Genomic DNA, 19,485 nt, shown 5'->3' with positions numbered 1-19,485 from the left:
CCCTGTGGTCTCAAGGCCAGAGGTATCCCACTCCTGCTCTATCCTCTCTGCCATCTACTGTTGCTTCATGGAGGATATATCTCTGACCTAAGTTCAGACATCATTAACAAGTAAGTCCTTGGAAAATTATATTAATTGAGTTGAACCACTGATTTAAGTTTCAGTGCTTCAAGATATATTTTATATCACTAACTCAACTATACTGTGACATAAGATGTTTTCTAATAACGAGTAAAATAAAAGCACCTCTGCCACAGGAAAAATACTCCTCAGAACTTCAGAAACTTCTTGGCGTTGGCATTCCCCTTCCACCCAAGAAGACTGCAACACCTCTACAATTTTATCTTAAAATGCTGCGGCCAAAAAAAAGTACAGACCTTCTAGTGATATATTTCCTAGAATATAAATGAGTAATTATTTTGAGTTAAGGCTCATTTGAAGACAACTCCAGGCCTTAAAGATAATATCCACTTATATCCACATTTAAGATTCTCAAATTAAACTCTTAATAAGTACAAATTTCTAGACCTGTGCTAGGTGACACGGTAGATGAAAAATACCAAAGGTGAGGGCATCATCACTTTCCACTCATGTTCATAACTCTGAAGTTATCCATAACTCTCCCCCTTTCTCTTCACTCCCTACATCCAAGAAGTTACCAAGTCATTCCCACACTAGCTCTACAACATCTATGTCATTGCTCCCTTCTCACCACCCTGGCTCAGACTCTCACTATGAGGTACCTGGCCTTTCACTGATGCCTTTCTCCTCCCATCACATGGCTTTCTGAATAACTCACTCTCTCTTCTCCTCTATCCAGACAGCCACTTCTTGTAAGAAAGATTAAAAAAGAGATCAAAAGCAGGTCAGCAAAACAAAGAATACATGTAATATTCCACATATACATACTCCCCATTACCTTTTCAATGAAAAGACAAAGGTCTATTTTCTAAACTCTTCCAGAGGACCGAGCTTGGTTAATAGTTTTTTAATTGGTTTCTTTCTTTATAATCCACTGCCTCTCTAATCCATCCTCTACAGATCTGCCAAAAGTAATCTTCAGGGTGCTTATCTGACCACATCACTCTGTGCTCAAAAAACAGTAGTGTTTGCCTACTATTTAGAGCAGAAGTTCTTGCCCTGTCATGAGAGAGAGATAGAAGAGAGAAAAGAAAGCAAGATACAGAGAGAGGAAGAGGCAGGAAGCATGAACAAAGAATAAACACAGTAAAAAGGCACATACGTGCACAAGCACAAGCACAAGAAAAGAATTTGATCATAAAAAGCTACCACAGTGGCAGGGAAGACCAAAATATAAACAGAAGACGACAACAATGTAAAAACAGCTACAAATAAAGCTTCAAAGAAAAGTGTTAATTGGACCAAAGGCCAGCAAAAATTCCCAGAAGGGTTAAAAAAAAAAGAGATGAGTGGTAGAGGAAAAATTGGGAAAAGAAATGAGAGTGATGCAAGAAAATTATGAAAAGAGAATTAACATCGTGGTAAAAAAAAAAAAAGGCACAAGAAATACTGAAGAAAATAATGGTAAACAAACAAACAACGCAAAAATTCACTAAAGGAAAGAACTCCTTAAAAGGGAGAATACACCTAAGAAAAGAACTCTTTAGGAAGAATAACCTAATGACTGCATGAGATGTCAAGAAACAATGAAACAAAGTAAAAAGGTTGAAAAAAATAGAAGAAAATGTGAAATATCTCATTAGAAAAACAACGGTCCTGGAAAAATGATCAAAGAAAGAGTATTTAAGAATTATTGGAGTACCTGAAAGTCATGATCAAAGAAAGAACTTGGACACATATTTCAAGAAAATATTGGGAGTAAAAGCAGGGACCCGCTTGGGCTCTCCCCCAAACCCTTCCAAATATCTGTAAAAAATTATTCTAAACAAATTCTAGAGCAGCAGAACCCACAAAATGACTGAGTGAAACAAATTTCCAGCCCAAGACAACCTGGAAGGTCAAAAGGAATGGTCTGTTGTGCTGGGCTAGGAGAGGAGCACAGTTCAGCATTGACACAGATTGGACCCCAGCGAACCTGGACTAGGTCTCAGGGGACTAAATTACTGGCAGCCGTGGCAGTTTCCAGACTTCTCAACCCACAAATGCCAAAGACAACTTAGAAGGACAGTAGGAAACATCTGACCTGGGTAAGAGAGGAGGGCAGCCCAGCCCCAGAGGCTACTTGGCCCACAGACAGTAGGGGGATGGCTTGGCTGATCAGAGGGGGATTGCAGGGATGTCTCTGCTAACACTGAGGCAGAATTCTCTTTCTTTTCCCACGCTTGGATCTGAGCCATGGTCCTAGGGTGAGGAGCACTGGCGTGGTGGACCTTGTGGCAGCAGCAGAGAGGTGTGATGGCAAGCAAAGTGAGACTCTTTGTTTTGCTCTTTTTTCTTTTGGAGTTCTAATTCTTCTCAGCGCTAAGGTAATCAAGTGCTTTTGATTGAGACTTGCCTTTGTTTCATTCAAGAGTCTCTGATGACTTACTTATGTTACATGGTTGTGATGCCCTCTGACCTTGAAGAAGTGTATATATAGTCTGAGGTTAGCATTTTGCTTTGGGGGCTCACTCATTGGAGGAGTGTTCCTGTGACTTGGCCAGATGAGACTCTGGGTAGCCGTTAAGGAGCCCCCTCAGCTTTGAGAACCCAGATGTTGGTGCTTCTCTCTCTGCTAACTATGTATGTATTGCTATGGACAGATGATTAGAAGCCTTGCCTGCTGATTTGTGTTATTTGCTCTATTTATATAATTTCTGCTTGTAATTTGTTTGTGTTTTCTCTGAAGTTCAGGGTGCTGACTTCTTCCCCTGAACTAAGTGAATGATATATGTGTGTTTAATTAAAGTGAGACGGTAAACCCCTTAAAGTTTGCTTTCCTTAGAAAAGCAGATCAAAGAACCTGTGCTAGCAGCCCTCTTGTGTGCTGGTGTTATTTGCCACAGTAGCTGCAAGTAATGTTGTTACAAGAAGGAATCCTCCTTACACTTCCAAGGCAGAAAAGAGTGCTTGTAGTCATTCATAGACCAGAGCACAGGCCAGGAGAGGAGTAAACACCTCTCCTTTGATCATACTACCTTGGAAAAACTGAAAATTTACAGGTCCCTAGAAGTACTCCTGAAAACATCTGTACAAAACCCCTGACGCTTAGGACAGTATACCCTCCATAATGAAAGCAGAGGCCTCCCTTAACAAAAAGTTAAGCAGTCAAGTAATTGCCTGGGAAAATGACCAAACAGCAGAAAAAAACATAAGACAAAGAGGATCAAAACATTCGCTCAGAAGAAGACAACAAAATCAAAGCTCCTACATTCAAAGCCTCCGATAAAAATATGAATTGGTCTCAGATCATGGAAAAGCTTGTAATGTTAATACAATCTGAAGATATTCCCATCCATTAATAAGCCCAAGTGACCTGCTTGAGTCACATAGAATTCTGAGTCACATGAGCCTGAGGTGAGAGGAGCTTGCTGAATGAGTGGAGCAGGAAGGGGTGGAGCAAAGAAGGGTGGAGCAGAGCTGAGAGGAAGTGAGACAGATCAGTCAGAGCTGAGACAGGGAGATAGAGAGCAGCAGCTAGAGTGAGTGAGAGAGGGAGTGATTTTGCCTTTGTGGGAAGGTCCTAACAGGCGGAAGGCTTGGGGATGTTGGTGCCCCCTGCATTGATAAAGTGTATTGATTTCTTTGTTGTTATGATGGATTTGGCTTTCTGGTGCTGAGATTTGGCTTTCTGATGTTTGAATAAATGTTTTGGTTCTGCCTTCAATGAAGAGAGCGGGTTATATTTTGCGATTCAGAACTATACTGGCATATTCATAGCAGCTGTAGCATTTGCTGTAGCACATTGGTTCTATAGAGCTCAGAAAGGAGTTAGAAAATCAAGAGAAGTAGAAGAAAAACTGGGAAGAGATATGAGAATGATGCAAGAAAATCATGAAACAAGAGTCAACAGCTTGCTACAGGTGATCCAAAAAAATACTAAAGAAAATAACACCTTAAAAACAGACTAACCCAAATGACAAAATATGTCGAAAAAGCGATTGAGGAGAAGAATGCCTTAAAAAGCAGAATTGGCCAAATGGAAAAAGAGGCCCAAAAGATCACTGAAGAAAATAATTTTGTAAAAATTAGAATGGAGCAAATAGAAGCTAATGACTCTATGAGAAAACAAGAAATAATAAAACAAAACCAAAAGAATGAAAAAAGAAATAGAAGACTGTGAAATATCTCATTGGAAAAACAACTGACCTGGAAAATAGATCCAGGAGAGATAATTTAAAAATTTTTGGACTACCTGAAAGCCATGATCAAAAAAGAGCCTGGACATCATTTCTCAAGAAATTATCAAGGAAAACTGCCCTAATGATCTGGAACCAGAGGGTAAAATAGGAATTGAGGAAGTCCACCAATCACTTCCTAAAAGAGATGCCAAAAGGAAAACTCCTAGGAATATTATACCAAATTCCAGAGTTCCCAGGTCAAATAGAAAATACTGCATGCAACCAGAAAGAAACAATTCAAGTATTATGGAAGCACAATCAGGATAACACAAGATTTAGCAGCTTCTACATTAAGGGATTCAAGAGTTTGGAATATGATATTCAGGAGGTCAAAGCAGGTAGGATTAAAACCAAGAATCACTTACCTGACAAAACTGAATATAATCCTTCAGGGAAAAAATGGCTATTCAGTGAAATAGAGGACTTTCAGGGATTCCTGATGAAAAGACCAGAGCTGCATAGAAAATTTGACTTTCAAATACAAAACTCAAGAGAAGCATGAAAGGGTAAACAAGAAAGAGCAATTGTAAGGGACTTATTAAAGTTGAACTGTTTACATTCCTACATGGAAAGATGATATTGGTAACTCATGAGGCCTTTCTCAGTATTAGGGTAGCTGAATATATATACACACATACACACACATATATATGGCACAGAATGAGTTGAATATGAAGGGATGACATCTAGAAAATAAAACTGAAAGATGAGAGAGGAATATGCTGGGAGAGGGAGAAACGGAGAGGTAGAATGGGGTAAATTATCTCACTTAAAAGAGGCAAGAAAAATTTTTACAGTGGAGGGGAATAGGGGGAAGGTGAGAGGGAATGAGTGAACCTTACTCTCATCAGTTTTGGCTTAAGGAGGGGGTGACATACAAACTCAATTGGATATGGAGATCTATCTTACCCTAAAGGAAAGTGGGGGAGGGGGGGTGATAAGAGTAGGGGATGATACAGAGGAGGGCAGAAGCAAACACTTTTGAGGAGGGACAGGGTCAAAAGAGAGAATAAATGGGGGGAGGGATAGGATGGAGGTAAATATAGTCTTTCACAACATGAATATTATGGAGGTGTTTTGCATGACTACCCATGTATAACCTATATGGAATTGCTTGCCTTCTCAATGAGGGTGGGTGAGGAGGGAGGGAGAGAATTTGGAACTCAAAGTCTTAAGGATGAATGTTAAAATTGTTTTTACATCCAACTAGGAAATAAGATACACAGGCAGTGGGGTATAGAAATCTATCTTGTCCTACAAAAAAAACTGAAGGGGAAAGGGATAAGAGAAGAGGGTGTGGGGTGACAGAAGGGATGGCAGATTGGAGGAAGGGGTAATTAGAATTCATGCTGGCTGGGGTGGGGGAGGGGAGAGTCAGGGAGAAAATCTGGAACTTGAAATCTTGTGGAAGTGAATGTTGAAAACGAAAGATAAATAATAATAAAAAGAAAATATCAAGGAAAACTGCCCTGATATCTTAGCTCCCAAGGGTAGAACGGAAACTGAAAGAATCCACCAATCTTCTCCTGAAAGATCCCAAAATGAAGATGTCCAGAAATATTACAACCAAATTCCCGAGCTCCCAGGTCAAAGAAAAAATACTTTAAGCAGTCAGAAATAATCAAATTATTGTAGCCACCATCAGGATCACACAAGATTTAACAGCTTGTATGTTAAAGAAGGGGAGAGCTTGGAATATAACATTCCAGAAGGCAAATGAGCTAGGATTACAGCCAAGAATCACCCACTCGGCAAAACTTAGTATAATCCTTCAGGGGAAAAAATGGGTATTTAATGAAATAGAGGACTTCTGAGCATTCCTGATGAAAGATCAGAGCTGAATAGAAAATATGACATCCAAACACAAGACTCAAGACAAGCATAAAAAGGTAAACACGAAAGAGAAATCTTAAGAATCTCAATAATGTTAAACTGTTTACATTCCTATACAGGCAGATAATACACGTAACTCCTAAGAACTTTACCATTTTTAGGGCAGTTAAAAGGAGTTTACATAAACAGAAGGCATGGATGTGAGTCGATTATGTTGAAATGAGCTCCAAACAGATGAAGGGGCAAGAAAAAGGGATACAGTGGGAGATGGGGGAAGGGAAGGGTAGAATAGGAAAAAAATTTTCACATAAAAAAGGCACACAAGAGCTTTGACAGTGAAGGAAAAATGGGGGTGGAATGTAAAGTTGATTAAAAGGGGTAATCAAGGAAACTACATTTTTAAAAAAGCAACACAAAAAATTTCTATAACAAGTTTCTCTGATAAAGGTCTCATTTCTCAAATATGTAATGAGCCAAGAACTGAGTAAAATTTATAAAAATAAGAGCCATTTACCAATTGATACATAATCAAAAGATATATAAACAGGCAGTTTCAGAAGAAATAAATCTATCTATAATCATATAAAAAATGCTCTAAATTGAAACTGAAGGGATGCTCATCATTTAGGGAATGGCTGAACAAGTTGTGGCAAATGATTTTTATGGAGTACTACTATTGTGCTGTGGGAAATGACAAGGGGGAAGGTTTCAGAAAAACATGGCAAGATCCATAACTGATACAAAGTGAAGTGATTACAACTGGAAGATTGTTGTACATAGTAACAATAATGTTATATGATCAACTATGAAAGACTTGGCTACTTAGATCAAAACAATGATCCATGACAATTACAAAGGTCACATGATGAAAAAATGCTATCCACCTCCCAGAGAGAACTGATAAACTGAGTGCATACTGAAATATAATTTTTTCACTTTATTTTTCATGCTTTTCTTTGACATATGGCTAATATGGAAATGTTTTGCATGATTTAACATGTATAATTGATATCATATTACTTGCCTTCTCAGTGGGTTTGAAAAGGGTGGGAGGGAAAGAATTTGGAACTCAAAATTTAAAAAGAAAAATGCTAAAAATAAATAATTTTTAATTAAAAGAATTAACTTTCTCATAAATTCAGATTCCAAAAGCCAAAAAGAAAATTTTAAAACATATACTTTCCTACTCAAGGGGGGGGAGGACGGAAATGATAGAATGGTTCTAACTTGACAGTCCCTGTCAAGTTTTCACACACAATAGCTTTTAAAATATAGTCATTTCCCTCTTTTTTCTTTCTCCTAAAGATCTCTTGAACCTCACCTATTTACTTAGATATCCCTAAAGTGTTCTCTGTGAGGAGTTACATATAAGGGCTCAATATTCTAGCCATGCAGAGGTGTGCTCTAATTTAATTACTTTACCAACCATCAGATTTTTTTGTGGCACTACTTTTGCTTAATTTATCATATCAGGTTCAAAAAGATGGACTGAGAATTTGATTCTAATTTTAGATACGTAGAGAGGTACAAGGTTTTCCGCATCTTATACAGCAGTTACTAATTATCTAAGTGCAGAAAACAGCGGCATGTTTCACAAAATTCATAGCACACAGAGTTCCATGTTATAGATGAGCAGTAAATTGGAGGTTAAGGAGTGAATAATAAAACAAACAACACAGACTACCTAAAATAGACCCACATTTATATGAATTAAGTAGAACTCCTTATAGAAGTTGTGATTAAAAAAAAATAGGACAGTCTCATATCTAAATGCAAAAGTACTATCTTTAAATAGTACATACACAGTATGTACTAATCCATTTGGTAAGAGATGTAATTTTCACCTTTTATTCAAATCTAGTTTACAGAAAAATACAAAGTAAGAAAAAATGCTGTTCGGTTTTATTTTCTGTTAATAATTTTTAAGAAAGAAAAAAGGAATGAGAATCAATGAGATAAGAAATGAGAATTCTTTAGTCTCACTGATGATAATACTACATGCAATTCCTTTTTACTATATACTCAACCGGACAGCATTTCAACAAAGCAGGAAGCAAAATTTCTTTGAAGAAGGGCAGTTCAATCTTCAAAAGTAAATTTCTGAGCCTGTTCATGTTTTAAAGCTGGCCTCGTGTATCAAGTGCTGGAAATGAATAAATTATAAATCACTCCTTAAACAAACTGGTAATACATACTCCTCACTTTACTTCTCAAGAACCCACATGGGTATATAACTGTTTCTTTTCCAACTTTCCACTGTTCCCTGTGACTCAGGACTACTATGGAAATCTTCAAAGGTAGAGGTGGCAGAATTCACTCTTGTATCTCAAGAGTCTCCACATCAGCACATGCATATCAGTCACACAACCATACTGGCCTACAAATGATGCTTAATGAGCTGATGAGCTTCATTCTTTTTTTTCCGTTGTAATTTTATACACCAATAAAAGTCTCTGATGTTATTTTTCTCATTATCTTTTTCAGTTTGGTCCCTTGTACTGATTCCTTCAGCTACAGTTGTGAAATTCATCTTGGCAAATCAGTGCCTTTCACCTATATTTTTCTTCTCTTCCACAAGTTTACATGTTTTCTCTTTCTAGGCCTTTTACTCATTTACCTTATTTTTTGCCATTATAGGTACCAGTTTAGAACAAGAATATTTTTTTCCTTTTAGGTTTTAATATTTAAATGCAGATTCTAGCAGTCATCATCAATGGAAAACATCCTTATCATTCCCACCCACAACTACAACCACCAGCTGATGACTAACTTGCAACAAGAAAGCAAACCAGTCTAGGGAAGCAGCAAGATGACCTGAGGCTGAGGAAGAGACAAGCCAGCATGTGCAGCCCAGTAGACTAAATCAGGGCTTCTTAAACTTTTTTCCACTCATGACCCCTTTTCAAGTTCTGGCAGCGTTTGCTGGCACTGTGTGGAGTGACAGTATGCACAGTGCAAAGTGAGCATGTTTTGTGTGCAGAACAAAAGCTGCAGTGATGCAACATGAGCAAGTACTTCCAGAAACACCTCAAATTCATTACCCATTTGATTGTGAATTAACTTTTGGTCTATGTGTTCAGAAACTTTTTACTGTTGCCAAATTTTTAACAACCACATACACAGTTGCAACCCACAGCTTAAGAAGCACTGGACTAAACCATTACTGCCATTTTGGGGGAAGCAAAAAAATGAAGAACCCTAATAGAAACATTCTTCATACTGACAACGCTTCTACTCTGGACCCTAAAGGCACTGGCCAGGAAAGCAGTCCCTATACAGACTTCACTGGGCAATGACTTTTACACCTCAAATGTTTCAGAATCAGAAACTGAGATGGTTTTTATCAATGGAGATGACATTAAAGAAGATGCATTACCATCTGCTGTGCCTCTGCACCTTAAAAGATCACCAAGTTTTTCCATCTGACTTACAAGTAAAACCTCCTAAATGTGCTGTCTCTCTCATTAGAATGGGAGGTACTTGAGGGTAAGGGCTGACTGGCTTTTCTATTTGCACCTACAATTTCCTTAATTTGTTCATTCATTCATTCGTTCATTCACTCACTCACTCATTTACCTTCCCAAAGGTGACATAAATCTCACAATTCATATAATTTCAGGGTTGTAAAGTACACTAAGAGCCACCTTGTCCACTTCATAACATACCATTAAAAAAATCAAAACAAAACACCACTACAGCACACACAAGTGGTCGATCACCCTTTAACTGAAGGTTTCCAGTGAGAGGGAAGCCACTTCTCTGAAGGCAGCCAAGTTTCTGAATCACCAGAATTGTTAGGAACTCTTCCCTGACATTAAGCTTAAATTTGCCTCCTTGCAACTTCCAATCATTACTCCTAGTTCTGCTCTCAGGCAAACAACAATGAAATTCTTTTTCTAATATGATAGCCTTTTAAGCAAAACTATGTCCCTGCCATAAGTCTTTTCTTCTTCAAGCCCTGGTTCATCCCCAGTTCCTTTAGCCAGTCTTCATATGGCATGTACTCAAGGTTTTAAACACTCTGCTTGGCCTCTACCAAGCCTCTGCAGCTTATCAATGCTTTTCCTAAACTGTGGCACTCAGAACTAAAAGGAATACTTCAGATGTGGTTTAACCAAAGCAAAGCACACACAATGACTACCACAATCTCTTATTCCTAGATGCTCTACTACCTCTCAAGGGATTGTAGGAATATATTAGCTATTTTGGCTGCTATATCATATGGTTACCTCATATTGACTTTTAAGTCTACTAAAATCTTCAGATCTTTTTCAAATTAACTGCTGTTTGGCTATGTCATTTCCTGTTTGTGGAGTCAATTTCTTGAACCCAAGTGTAAGCCTTTGCATTTGTACCCATTAAATTTAATCTTTATTAGATTCAACCCAGTTTTCTTTTCTATGAAGATCTTTTTGGATCTTAACTCTGCATTAGTTAGCTAAGTCATGGGTAGGAGGTAGAAGAACCAAGGCACAAAAACCAGGTCTTTAAATTCCAAAGTCTGGGCTTTTTCCATGGGGAAAATGATACTATGTCATTTTTAGAGACGAGGCACCCAAGCCAGATGAATAAAGAGGATACCATAATTTTTCACAATGCATATTTATGAAGAACTTTTTAAAATAACTGTGTTAAAACCAATGCTAGTGCAAACAACTACTTTACAACTTCTTAAAAATAATTTCAAGCCCCTTTACTTTTGCTTTACTATGATGAAAATTTTAGAGAACAAGACGTTTGAGGCACTTTCATACTTAGAGAACCAACATTCCACACACTTCTTGAATTTCTGATAAAAACAACTCTAAGTATGGCATACAAAATAATAACTTAGACAACTGTTCTTGAGAATAAGCATACACAAATTCTAATATGTGTAGTGACATCGATACAATCCTCAAAAAGCACACAACCTCCAACCACCAAATGAAATGCAAAAATTAACATAGGTAAATGTCTTCAGATTACTGAGAGTTGTTTGAATTTATGTATTTTACAAAATAATCTGCAAATATAGATTCTTGATAAAAATTAAAGAGTTATTTGTAATTTTGTTAAATTTTTGTATGCATTCTTGTGGAGGGGAAAACAAGTTTTGTTTTCTATCTGTGGCAAAACTAACCTCACTAGCTACCACTTTTTGAAAAGTGATATTCGTTTTAAAATGGCAGGATTCTGGAATGACTAAAAATTGAATGAAACGTTTTTAGCCGAATCAAGTAGCAAAGCTATAAATGTTCTCTCATATGATAGCTATCTTGCTAAAAGAAATTATTTAGAACACCAATCCTAGCATAAACAACAGTTCCAATTTTACAAAATCAATTCTTTAATCCATCTATATTAACACTTAAATAATGTTTATACAGTAAAGGTAACTTTAGATATTAGTCCAATTTTAAAGCATGATGAAAAATGCTCTATGATCTGATACTCATCTTCAGTACTCCTAATGTCACAAATGATGTTTCTCGTCAACAAGATTAATGCCATCAGCACTAGGTGAAGAAATGCCAATTCTAATTTTAAACTTTATTTGCATTTGTAGATCACAGCTTCTATTTTTCAGTATGTAAGCTTTTGAAGTGCTAAGCAAACTGGATGCTGCTTTTCTGAATACATAATTTGATTTAGGAATTTGTTAGCCATATGCCAACAGAGTAAGATTTATTTTATTCTGAAATACTAAAAGAAAAATGATGTTACTTTATATTGGTCTAGAAAACAATACTCTACCACTAAATAGATTTAACTGGATCTTTTTTAAATGGTCAAGACATTAGATTAAATGACAGAACACTACCAAAAGAAGTACTACATTCTTCTTTTAAGAATTTACCCTGTAACAAGGAGCAGAGATAATTATGGAGTTGGAGATAATTATAACACATATGTTTTGAAAGACATATATACAAAGAGACAAATTAGTATTGGTACATTTGCAAAAGAAGGTAAATGATCTTTCTTAGCAGATGTCTGAATATGCAAGTTAAGAAGGATTTCTACTTCAAGATTAACCATACTTTCATCTAATTGTACAAGTCATTTATTCTACAGTTCAAATTCCAGTTTAAGGTAACACAGCAATGCCTCATTCACCCTGGTATGACTGGGAATGAAGTGAATCTTCCAGTTAACTGAAGCTTATTCCTTTAAAAACCAAAACGTTCATTTTAATGATTTTCGATGGAAATCTTTTAAAAGCACCTCCCTAAATGGACTGTACACTAGAAAAAGTATTTTGTTCAGAGTCAGGGAACCAAGGCTCAAACTATGGTCCTGATATTTACTAGTTGTATGACCATGGGCATGTCACTTAATCACTCACCCTCATTTTTCTCTTCTGTAAAAAGGAGGTAATAAATCTTTATTGCCTACCTCATAAGGTCGTTGTGCTTTACAGTCAGTGTTTACATAATGCTTTTTGTGAACTTTAAAATACTTTGCAAATGTGAAAAATTATTAACTAAGGGTCATTAGTATGAACATACATTTTTGGACCTGAGCTATATTTCGCTGACATAGTCCCGCTGAAGAAACTCTACACTACCTCATGAATATAAATTGCTGTATTATAACATAGGGAGAGGCAGTGCATATAATGGACTGATGGCTGACCTTGTCATCAGGAAGACTTGGACTCAAACAATAAAGTCCATCAAGAAGAGGTAGAAAGAGAAATTCCATTTCAAATAATTGCAGACAATAAAGACAGATCTAAACAACTGGTGAAATTGTAATTTCTCATGGGTAGGCCAAGCCAATATTATAAAAATGACAAATCTACCTAAATTAATTTACATACCAGTGCCATACCGAACTATCAAAAATTATTTTATAAGGCTGGAAAAAATAATAAAATTAACTGGAAGAACAAAAGGTCAAGAATATCAAGGGAATCAATGAGAAAAAAAAATGGAAAAGATGGTGGTCAAGCAGTACCAGATCTCAACCTATATTGCAAAATGGTAATCATCAAAACAATCTGGTAGTGGCTAAGAAAAGAGTGGTACATCAGTAGAATATATCAGGTACCACCATACACAGCATTAAAAGACTACAGTAATCTAGCATTTAATAAACCTAAGGATCCAAACTTTTGGGACAAGAACTCACTATTTGGCAGAAATTGCTGGGAAAACTGAGAAGCGATTTGGCAGAAGTTAGATAAAGACATCATACACCAAAATAAGGTCAAAATGGGTACATGATTTAAACATAAAGGATGATACCACAGGCAAATTAGGGAAGCATGGAACATTTTACCTGCCAGATCTATAGATAAGGGAAGAATTTATGACGAAATGAGATAGAAAGGATCAGAGGATATAAAATGGATAATTTTGATTATATCAAATTTAAAAAGCTTTTAAAGAGAGAGCATACAAATGGGAAAAGGATCCATATGTACAAAATATTTATAGAAGGTCTTTTTGTGGTGGCAAAGAATTGGAAATTCAGGGGATACCTATCAATTGGGGAATGGCTGAACAAGCTGTGGTACATGAATGTAATGGAATACTATTGTGCTATAAGAAATGATGAGCTGAGGATTTCAGAAAAACGTGGAGACTTCTATGAACTGATGGTGAGTGAGGGGAGCAGAACCAGGAGAACATTGTACACAGTCACAGCCACATTGGGAGATGACTAACTTTGAGTTTGATAGACTTAGTTCTTCTCAGCAATGCAAAGTTCGAAGACAACTCCAAAACCTCATGATAGAAAATGGTATCCGGGGGCGGAGCCAAGATGACAGCTGGAAAGCAGGGACTAGCATGAGCTCCCCGCCGAGTCCCTCCAAAAACCTATCAAAAATGGCTCTGAACCAATTCTAGAACTGCAGAACACACAAAACAGCAGAGGGAAGCAGGGCTCCAGCCCAGGACAGCCTGGATGGTCTCTGGGTGAGGTCTATCCCGCTGGGAGCGGAGCAGAGCCCAGCATGAGCAGCGCGGACGAACCAGACCAGGAGCCAGACAGAGTGTGCTCTAGCACCCTGAATCAGTGAGCTGCAGCAGTTACCAGACTTCTCAACCCACAAACACCAAAGACAACAGAGAAGGTTAGTGGGAAAAGCTGCGGGAGTGGAAGGAGTTCGCGGTTTGGCTACCGCCCCGGGGAGGTGGGGCAGCTACAGAAGTACAGTTGCAGTTGCTTCTTGCCCCAGGCCCACCTGGTGGGAGGAATTAAGTGGCGGATCAGAGCAGGAGTGCACAGCTTGCTGAAGATGTAAGTCCAGTCCGGGTTGGGGGTTCTTGGGGAAGGAAGAGTGCTGGTGTGGCAGAGTTGGCACATCCCCCCAAGCATGGAACATAGAACTCTTTAGTCTACAAGCAGTCATACCCCGCTGAAAAACTCAAGAGTCAAGTTAGTTGGCTGGGAATATGGCCAGGCAGCAAAAACGCACCCAGATTCAGTCTCAGACTTTGCATTCTTTCTTTGGTGACAAAGAAGACCAAAACATACAGACAGAAGAAGTTAAAAAAGTCAAAGAGCCTACAACAAAAGCCTCCAAGAAAAACATGAACTGGTCCTAGGCCATGGAAGAGCTCAAAAAGCATTTGGAAAAGCAAGTTAGAGAAGTAGAGGAAAAATTGGGAAGAGAAATGAGAAGGATACGAGAAAACCATGAAAAACAAGTCAATGACTTGCTAAAGGAGATCCAAAAAAATACTGAAAAATATACTGAAGAAAACAACACCTTAAAAAATAGACTAACTCAAATGGCAAAAGAGCTCTAAAAGGCCAATAAGGAGAAGAATGCCTTGAAAGGCAGAATTAGCCAAATGGAAAAGGAGGTCCAAAAGACCACTGAAGAAAATACTACCTTAAAAATGAGATTGGAGCAAGTGAAGCTACTGACTTTATGAGAAATCAAGATATTATAAAACAGAACCAAAGGAATGAAAAAATGGAAGACAATATGAAATATCTCATTGGAAAAACCACTGACCTGGAAAATAGATCCAGGAGAGATCATTTAAAAATTATTGGACTACCTGAAAGCCATGATCAAAAAAAGAGCCTAGATATCATCTTTCAAGAAATTATCAAGGAGAACTGCCCTGATATTCTAGAGCCATGGGGCAAAATAGAAATTGAAAGAATCCATCAATCGCCTCCTCAAATAGACCCCAAAAAGAAATCTCCTAGGAGTATTGTCGCCAAATTCCAGAGCTCCCAGATCAAGGAGAAAATACTGCAAGCAGCCAGAAAGAAACAATTTGAGCATTGTGGAAACACAATCAGAATAACACAAGATCTGGCAGCTTCTACATTAAGAGATCAAAGGGTTTGGAATACGATATTTCGGAGGTCAATGGAGCTAGGATTAAAACCAAGAATCACCTACCCAGCAAAACTGAGTATCATGCTCCAAGGCAAAATATGGACTTTCAATAAAATAGAGGACTTTCAAGCTTTCTCAGTGAAAAGACCAGAACTGAATAGAAAATCTGACTTTCAAACACAAGAACAAGAGAAGCATGAAAAGGTAATCAAGAAAAAGAACAAGAAAAAGAAATTGCAAGGGACTTACTAAAGTTGAACTGTTTTGTTTACATTCCTACACAGAAAGATGATGTGTATGATTTATGAGACCTCAGTATTAGGGTAGCTGAAGGGAATATGCATATATATGTGTCTGTGTGTGTATATATATATATATACATATATGTCTATACATATATATATAATTGAATGTGTATGTATGCATACATGTATGTGTGTATATACAGAGAGAGAGAGAGCAGGCACAGGGTGAGTTGAAGATGAAGGGAAGATATCTAAAAGAAATAAAATCAAATTAAGGGATGAGAATGGAATATATTAAGAGAGGGAGACAGGGAAAGATAGAATGGGGTGGTTTATCTCGCATAAAGGTGGCAAGAGGAAGCAGTTCTGTGGGAGGAGGGGAGAGGGCAGGTGAGGGGGGAACGAGTGAATCTTGCTCCCATCAGATTTGGCCTCAGGAGGGAACACCATACATACTTAATTGGGTATGGAGACAGACGGGGGTGGAGGTAATCAAAAACAAACACTTTGGAAAGGGGACAGGGTCAAGGGAGAAAATTCAACAAAGGGGGATGGGATGGGAAGCAGCAAAATATAGTTAGTCTTTCACAATGTGAGTATTGTGGAAGGGTTATATATAATGATACACATGTGGCCTATGTTGAATTGCTTGACTTCTTAGGGAGGGTGGGTGGGAAGGGAAGAGGGGAGAGAATTTGGAACTCAAAGTTTTAAAAACAGATGTTCAAAAGCAACAAAAAAAAAGTTTCTGCATGCGACTAGAAAATATGATACACAGGCAATGGGGCGTAGAAATTTATCTTGCCCTACAAGAAAAGAAGGGAAAAGGGGATGGGAGGGGAGTGGGGTGACAGAAGGGAGGACTGACTGCGGAACAGGGCAACCAGAATATACGCCATCTTGGAGTGGGGGGAGGGTAGAAATGGGGAGAAAATTTGTAATTCAAACTCTTGTGAAAATCAATGCTGAAAACTAAATATATTAAATAAATAAATAAATGAATAGTTAAATAAATAAATAAAAAAGAAAATGCTATCCACATTCAGGGAAATAATTATGGAGTCTGAATGCACATCGAAGAATACTATTTGCTCTCTCTCTTTTTTGTTTTGTTTTGTTTCTTCTTTCTCGTGGTTCATTCCATTGGTTATAATTCTTCTTTACAACATTACTAATGTGAAAATATGTTTAATATGAATGTACATATAAAGCCTACATCAGATTGCATGCCATCTTTGGGAAGGAGGGAAAGGAGGGGGAGAAAATTTAAAACTCAAAAGTGTGTGGAACTGAATGCTGTAAACTAAAAAAATAATTTTTTTAAAAAAAGGTTTTGTACAAACAAAAACAATGCAGCCAAAATTCGAAGGAAAGGTGGAAACTGGGAAAATAATTTTACAGTAAATTTCTCTTTTAAAGGCCTCATTTCTCAAATACATAGAGAACTGAGTCAAATGTATAAGAATACAAGTCATTCCCCAATGGATAAGTGGTCAAAGAATATGAAGAGGTAGTTTTCTGAAGAAATCAAAGCTATCTACAGTCATATGAAAAATGCTCTAAATCACTATTGAGTGGAGAAATGAAAATCAAAACAACTCTGAGGTAGCATTTCATAGCTGACAAATGAGGGAGATGGAAGAATGATCAAAACGAGCTCTGGAGCCATTCTGTATGAAGGCAAATAGCCTAAATATCAGCAGCCTTGGGTCTATCACTATCTTATTCTTGGTCCATACCTGTGGTTTTATCTGCACAGGGAATGTTGAGTATGGAACCTCCTTGCACATATGAAGATCATTAACTTGTTTGTAATTTATTTTCTTATAGAATTGGCTGGGACACAAAGTGGCTTGCCTGAAGGAAAATGACAAATGTTGGAAGGGATGTGGAAAAACTGGGCCACTAATGCATTATTGGTGGGGCTGTGAACTGATCTAACCATTCTGGAGAGCAATTTAGAATTACGTCCAAAGGGCTGGAAAACTCTGCATATCTTCTGACCCAACAATACCACTACTTCGTCTGTTTCCCAAGGTAATTAAAAAAAAAAAAAGGAAAAAGAGCTATATGTTCAAAAATATTTATAGCAACTCTTTTTGTGGTGGCAAAGAATTAGAAATTGAAGGGATACCCATCAACTGGGGAATGGCTGACCAAACTATGATATATGATTGTGAAAAAATTCTATTGTGCTATAAAAATGACAAGTAGGATACTTTCAGAAAAACCTGGGAAGACTTATATGAACTGATGCAAAGTGCAGTGAGCAGAACCAGGAGAACATTGTACATAGTGATAGCAATACTGTATGATGATCAACTGTGAATGATTTAGCTATTCTGATCAATACAATGATCCAAGACAATTCTGAGTACTTGTCATGAAAAATGCTATCTACCTCCAGAGATAGATAGTCTGAATGTAGACAGAAGCATAATTTTTTTCATTTTCTTAACTTGCCTTTTTCTTTTTAGCTACATGGCTAATATGGAAATATTTTGCATGATTTCACATGTATAACTGATATCACATTTCTTGCCTTCACAATGGATAAGAGAAGGGAAAGGGAGAGAATTTGGAATTCAAGAAAAAAACATTTGAACGAACACCAAAAATAAATGAATAACAAACTTAAGACTAAAAAAAGAATAAAACAATGAAAAAAAAAAGACCTGGATTCACATCTGTCTTCTGACAAATACTAGCTCTGACTATGGGCAAGTTATCCTCTTGCAACTTGACAAGAATAAAAGTTACAAACATGTTAATGATTCTCATACAAAGAGGGATCTACCATACTCAACATTCCATACATAGATGAAACCCCAGGAATGAACCAAGAATAAGACAGTGATACACACAAGGATCACTGATATGTCAGGCTATTTACCTCCATCCTAAATGGCTCCAGATCTCTGTTTTAATCATTCATTTCTCTTATTTGTCAACTATCAGCAAAAACCCACAGCAATGTGTTGCATCTTGTGCTTATAATCTGCTTCCTTGTTTTAAATAGACCAGCTTTTGAAAGGGCTTGAAGCTTTTCTTGATATCCCTGTCTTGGCTGTTCTTTTCCTTTTCAAATTTTCCTAGAAACCTTGTCTAATTTTCCCTTTGTTCCCATCCCTTTCTACCTTATTTTGATATACACTCTACTCCCTTAGCAATATATAAGCTCCTTGGAGCAATGAGTGTTCTGGGTTTGTCTCTGAACACCCAGAACCTAAGACAATGCCTTATACGCAGCAAGCAATTAATGCATGCTTAATCAATTTAAATGGATATACTTAGAAACTGTCCTAGCCCAGTCTACTCTAGTTCTTTCTCACTTTCAATGCCAAAAATTATTCCTTGTTCTCACTTCTCTGATCAGTCACACTCCAATATTTTCTGTTTTCTGTTCATAAGAAAAATGCACAATATGACACAAAACAAAAATACCACATAATTCTAGGGCAGAACAGAGAGGAATCAGAAAAATGTGCAAATCTGTAGTATAAAGATACTTAAAGAGGGTGAGTTTAGGGGATTTGTATGTGCTTGGCAAAAGTACATGTATACAAATGTAAATCTGAATTTGCAGAGAAAGAGTAAATTTGTAGATAGGGTCTTAGACATGGAGCATATTTGACCCTAATTTCATAAACCATTGATAATTCTTGAAATTGCTGAAAATAGTTATAGTTAGCATATCCCTCTGGCTGGAATAGCTTCACTACTCTAAAATCACTTCGCCAGAAAACTAGAAAAATGCCAGAAGCATAAGAATAAGTAGCACCAATTTATTTTGCATTGTGGAAGACACAAGAAG

General features: G+C 37.3%; 1 protein-coding gene across 2 annotated transcripts in view; it reads right to left on the bottom strand.

Annotated features, from left to right (window-relative positions):
• CAAP1 (caspase activity and apoptosis inhibitor 1) overlaps positions 1-19,485 on the bottom strand; it is a 73,306-nt gene that overhangs the window by 12,861 nt on the left and 40,960 nt on the right. The gene's annotated exons all lie outside the window — the stretch shown is intronic.

Source organism: Trichosurus vulpecula, chromosome 9, assembly GCF_011100635.1.
Source record: "Trichosurus vulpecula isolate mTriVul1 chromosome 9, mTriVul1.pri, whole genome shotgun sequence".
Lineage (NCBI taxonomy): Eukaryota > Metazoa > Chordata > Mammalia > Diprotodontia > Phalangeridae > Trichosurus > Trichosurus vulpecula.
Note: the sequence above shows the minus strand (reverse complement) of the source record. Positions and strands in the feature narration are given on the sequence as shown.